Source organism: Littorina saxatilis, linkage group LG2 (assembly GCF_037325665.1).
Source record: "Littorina saxatilis isolate snail1 linkage group LG2, US_GU_Lsax_2.0, whole genome shotgun sequence".
In the NCBI taxonomy this organism is placed as follows: domain Eukaryota; kingdom Metazoa; phylum Mollusca; class Gastropoda; order Littorinimorpha; family Littorinidae; genus Littorina; species Littorina saxatilis.
In genome coordinates this window covers 71284228-71290460 of record NC_090246.1, presented here as the reverse complement: position 1 = coordinate 71290460, position 6233 = coordinate 71284228, and positions in this window count along the sequence as shown.

Below are 6233 nucleotides of genomic sequence, written 5' to 3'. Positions count from 1 at the left end.
CTCCGAATCACATTAGCATTGAGTCACCTGAGATGCTTATCACTGAAAAACGCTTACCCGGCTAAAAATTTTAAAGGGAAGCAACCCCATCACCAAAACGAAAGTGAAAGTAGCTTGGTAATGGGCCAGCACACTGGGAGTTACCTCCCATACGGGTGTGTGCCACGTCACTTCCTCTAGGAACACGTGCCTATTCTCATACGTCTTTTTCACCTCGGAGAGGACGGTTCACTTTTTGACGCTCTGTGGCTGACCTTGTGTGTTTGAGCCGGCGAGATGATCCGTCCACGCAGGCACGCTACGGCGGCTGCGGCAGGATGGAGTATTCACTGACTTCCGGTCCTTCCGGATCACGAAGTCAACCAGTGCAGCCTTCACTTCCGCATTGCGCGGTTTCCGACGGCTACACTTCCGGTTTCGGCCGGACACGCTGCTTCCTCTTCTGGTGCTTCCTTCCGGATACCAGTGGGTGGATTCCAGCGTACGCCTTCTGGCCTGTTAGTGCCTAGGCTTGAGCAGGCATCACTCCACTCTGATGGGGGAGTGACGTCAGCTCATCCAGCTCCAGTTTTTCCGGATAGTCGTCCTGCCTACCCTTTACCTTCACAAGGTTCTGGGCTGCAGGATGATGTTCGTGCACAGGCATTTCCGGTTTCCGGTTTGTCAGGGCATGCTTCTGCTTCCGAAACTGGTGTTTTTGGTTTCAGTGCAGCCTTCGCTTCCGCATTGCGCGGTTCTGTCGGCTGCACTACCGGCACTCGCCGGAGGTGATGATCCGTCCACGCAGGCACGCTACGGCGGCTGCGGCAGTATGGAGTTTTCACTGACTTCCGGTCCTTCCGGATCTCGAAGTCAACCAGTGCAGCCTTCAATTCCGCATTGCGCGGTTTCGTCGACTACACTTCCGGTTTCGGCCGGACACGCTGCTTCCTCTTCTGGTGCTTCCTTCCGGATATCAGAGGGTGGATTCCAGCGTACGCCTTCCGGCCATTTAGTGCCTAGGCTTGAGCAGGCATCACTCCACTCGGATGGGGGAGTGACGTCAGCTCATCCAGCTCCGGTTTTTACGGATGGTCGTCCTGCCTACCCTTATCTTCACAAGGTTCTGGGTTGCAGGATAATGTTCGTGCACAGGCATTCCGGTTTCCGGTTTGCCAGGGCATGCTTCTGCTTCCGGAACTGGTGGTTTTGGTCATGGTTCCATGTGTGACTATTCTGATGCTCCATCAGTGGTCAACGAGGAGTCTCGGGGCGTGTTTCCGTCGAAGCTCAAGTCTGTTCTTGACATCGCGGCGGAAGTAGCGTCTCGTTTTTTCCCCGAAGGGGTGGTGGCTGCGGACTCTTCCACTCCGTTCGATCCTTCGGCCATGGCGGACTTCCGGCCGGCACAGGAAGATGTTTCTTCCTTCCGGTTCGCCGAGTCTCCGTCAGTGGCTTACCAACTTTCGCATTCGCTGGTTCGTCCAGCACATGCGGGGAGTGGTATTCGGCCAGTGCCTGTTCCGTTACTGCTTCCTTTTGGTCCAGTTCCGGAATCAGCTCAGCAGTGGGTGGCGTCGGCTTCTCAAGCCTCTTCCTTTGTGCCTACGGGCAATAGGAAGCTTAGCTTGCCCACTCAGAGCCAGAGCTGGCTGGCGTCTTTTGCACTCCCTAGGGCTACCCTTCCGGTTCCCCGGGAATTGCTGCCTCTTCTGGCTAAACCGATCAAGCTTGATCTGGTTCTGCCGGTTTCTGAGGCTTCCCTCCTCTCTGCTGAGGAGGTTGGACGTCGGCAGATCGAACTGTCCTCCGTTGCGGAGACTCTTGTTCGGACTCTGATCGGGCATTGATCGATTCGCTGGTTCCTTTCACTCTCAGTGAAGAACAAAATGCGGACGATGTCTCTGCGCTTTTTACCGCCTTGGCCAAGGTCAATGAGGAACAATTGCGTCTTTCCTCTCTACAGTACACCCAAGCGGTCCTCTGTAGGAGGGATCTCTTCCTCTCGCAGTCCCAGTTCACGGAGCTGGCTACTAGGGAGACCTTGAGAGTCTCCCCGGTCTCAGAGGAATCTCGCTTCTGTTCTCTGGCAATGGATGCCAGACAGAAGGAGATTCAGTCGAACAAGGACAGTCAGTTCCTCGACTTCACTCTGCAGGGGGTGAAACAGTCTAAGCCTTCTAAGCAAAAGCAGGCTCAGACATTGTCGAACCTCAAGCCAGCTCAGAAGCGGCAGGCTCTGCCGGTCGCTCGTGGCAGGAAGAAGAGGACGGCATCGGGGAGGGGGTGTGGCGGCTCTGGGAGTAAGCCACACCCCCAATGAAGCGCTCCCGATCTCACCCCCCTCCCGCCTTCCACCTTGGTGATGGCGGGAGGCCCCTCCCGTGCGCTTTCTCGTTGGATGTCGGTAGTAGACAGCCAATGGATTGTGGGAGTGGTGAGATCGGGCTTCCGCCTGCTCTGGCGGGAGGAAAAGGCGCCTCTTACCCGAGTGCCACCGCGGTTCAAGCCCATCTTCTCGCAGGAAGCATGTTCCGTCTTGCAGTCGGAAATTGCCTCCCTGGAGCAGAAGGGTGCGGTGGAGAGAGTTCGGGTCCATAGCTCCCTGGGATTTTAGGGCGTCTTTTCGCCGTTCCCAAAGCGTCAGGAGGACGGCGTCCCGTGTTGGATTTATCTCTCCTCAACACTTTCTTGAGTGAGATAAAAGACAAGATGGAGACGCCAGCCTCGGTCCGAGACTCTCTCCGCCCAGGAGACTGGGTGACCTCGATCGATCTCACGGACGCATACTTTCATTCTTATGCATCCGGCCGACCGGAAATGGCTTTGTTTCCGGTGGGGAGATCAGATCTACCAGTTTCGCGCACTCCCTTTCGGGCTGTCCCTCGCACCATGGATTTTCACCATGGTGGTGAGACAGGTCTGTGCACTGGTGAGGTCCTAGGGTATCCGCCTGCGGGCTTATCTGGACGACTGATTCATCATGAACCAGTCCCAGAGCGGCTGTTCGCAAGATACCCTGATGGTTCTTCGAGAATCCAACTTGTTGGGGTTCTCGATCAACCAGGGAAAGTCGGAGCTGACCCCGTCACAGACATTCACTTATCTGGGGATGTCTTTCGACACGGTCGCGTGGACTGTCCAGCCTTCTCAGAGAAGGGTGCACAAGCTCCAAGCTCAGATTTGCTCCACTTTGCCTCTCCTGATGGCTTCCATCCGTCTGGACTTGGTGGCCCGCTCGCATAGAGCGTCCACCTCGTCAGTTTATGCTTCCCACTGGAAGGCATGGACTGCCTGGTGTTCAGCTACAGGGGTGAGTTCGGTGGCTCCGCGCTCTATTCAGGTCGCCAACCGCCTCTCTTTCATGTCTTCGCAGGGCGCCTCAGGCTCCTCGTTGAGGGTCCGGCGCTTCGCTATCTCGGCGACTCTTAAGCAGATCGGTCGGTATGTTCGAGTCGGGGGCGTTATAGCTGCAGTCATTAAAAGGGCTGCTCTTAAGGAAGCGAAAGCTCGTTTGCCCGCTCCCAAGTGGGACTTGTTTTTAATCCTGGAATTTCTACGTTCTGCGGATTTTGAGCCTTTGAGCGAGGCCATTCTGTTCAATGTCACTCGCAAAGCGCTGGTTCTTCTTTTGTTGGCAACGGCCCGACGGGGTAGCGAGGTCCACGCCCTGTCGGGTCAGCCTGGAGATATCTCCTTTTAGTCGGACGGTTCCGCATCTTTGCGTTTCCGGCCCGATTTCCTGGCCAAGAATCAGTCTCCGGGGCAGGCCTCTCCGCTGGTTAGAGTCAAGGCTCTGATCAGCGCGTTGGCCCCGGATGACCTTGATTCGGTCAATTGCCCTGTGAGGGCTCTTCGTCTGTACTTAGCCCGGACTCAGCCGTTTCGGTCTAGTTCTCAGAAGTTGCTGTTTATCTCGCCCTTTTCTAGGCGCGAGTAAAATTTGTCGAAGGTATCGTTGGCCCGGTGGGTGTCCTCGCTCATTAAGCAAGCTTATGAGTGGAGTCACACAAAGAGGGGGGGGGGGGGTCATGCCCTCCTTGCCACTTGACTCGGCCCGAGCCCATGAAATGAGGGCGTGGGCATCCTCTCTGGCAGTACTGCGCTCCAGATGTCTAGAGGAGGTGCTGACAATTGCGTTTTGGCGTTCTTAAGATGTTTTCATAAACTTTTATCTTCGGGACGTCTCGGCTCTTCGACAGGATGGCTCCAGAGGCCTTCCAGCTCTCATAGCAGCAGGTCAGTTCCTGTCCAGAACTCGATAGTGAGGGTTGATTCATTTCTAGCCCACCGCCTTGTTGATGTTATCTGCTAATGTGATTCGGAGTAAGAATATGTTATTTAATGGAAAATTTCCTAGATAAATTTTCATTTAATTAATATACTTACCCGAATCACATACTGTATTCCCTCCCACCTGCCCCGCGTATGGTTTTAAGATTTTTAAAGCCGTATGAGAATAGGCACGTGTTCCTAGAGGAAGTGACGTGGCACACACCCGTATGGGAGGTAACTCCCAGTGTGCTGGCCCATTACCAAGCTACTTTCACTTTCGTTTTGGTGATGGGGTTGCTTCCCTTTAAAATTTTTAGCCGGGTAAGCGTTTTTCAGTGATAAGCATCTCAGGTGACTCAATGCTAATGTGATTCGGGTAAGTATATTAATTAAATGAAAATTTATCTAGGAAATTTTCCATTTAAGTCAGTCCAACCCAACACTTGACTCCCACCCACTTGGGAACTTTGTTGTGCACGCCACCGCAGGAGATTCAGTTTACCTCAATGTCATAACTGACACATTTGATCATGCATACCTTAGCTTGACTTCAAAGACGATCAAACAGTTTTATTAACTTCAATGGGATGCCTGTGTATAGCTAAGGAAGTCCTGCCTGTATCCCAGATAATGGCCGTAAGTTTAGAGATATCTCAGCTTATTAACAGGAACTTTCTTTGTGTTGGCCCTGTGATGTGTTTCATAAAAGTGGCTCCAAGTAGATTCAACAAACTGTTGGGCAACTGATCAACGGCATCAATCATGCCACCTAGGGTAGAGCTTGTTCAAAGAGTCTTCTGTCCTCCTTGAGGTTTGAAAAAGTATCTGATGTCTAATTCCGTGTATGTGTGTTTGGATTGTGTATTATTCTCTCCGACATTGTAACCTTTTTTTAGGGTTTGGATTAACACAAAGTTTACAGCATGTTTGAATATCAGTATGTGTGTTTTGGTGTTCAAAACGTGTGTGTGTGTGGAGTGGATTGTTAACTGGGTGAATGAGAGGGAAGGATGCACTGTTAGGTGTGCTGCACTGTATTTTATCTTTGGATTGGATTGGATTGGATTGGATAAGATTTACAGTCCAGTGAGGTTACCCTCATGGAAATTCGGGCTGCTTTCTCCCCGGGGAAAGCGAGCTGCCATACATACGGCGCTACCCATATTTTTTTTTTCCTGCATGCGTGTATTCATGTTTCCTGAGACTTAATGCCGTGTGAGATGGAATTTTTTTTTTACTTTATTCAAAGTCCCACGGGTATTTGATGGACATTTTTATCTATGCCTATACAATTTTGCCAGGAAAGACCCTTTTGTCAATCGTGGGATCTTTAACGTGCACACCCCAATGTAGTGTACACGAAGGGACCTCGGTTTTTCGTCTCATCCGAAAGACTAGCACTTGAACCCACCACCTAGGTTAGGAAAGGGGGGAGAAAATTGCGGCCTGACCCAGGCCTGAACACGCAACCTCTCGCTTCCGAGCGCAAGTGCGTTACCACTCGGCCACCCAGTCCTGCAATTACTCATCTCTTCCGTGTGCATGCATTTGTTCTGTTTTGTGTATGTGTACTTGTGTATGTGTAAGTGTGAGTGAGGAAATGCAATTGTTTCTTTGACACATTAATCTTATTTAAGAACAAGATTAGTTTGGTAATAAAACGGGTAATATTCCAAGCAGCACGATGTAAACAATGAAAGAGGGTGAAACACTTTTAAGGCTGTTATTTGTAGCAGTTATGAGTTATGAGTTAAATGTGCATGAACAATGATGACATGCTGGTTTTGATCTTAAAAGGCAAATATTTGAACTCGGTCGACTCAGATGCTTTGTATTAATTTAGATTTACCAAGCACAATGTTATTTTGCATATAACCCCTTAACTACCGAAAAAGATATGCAAAATAACATTGTGTTGGTAAGTATAAATAATAAGAAAATTATTATAAATTTTCATGATTTGCCTGTTTTCCCAACCG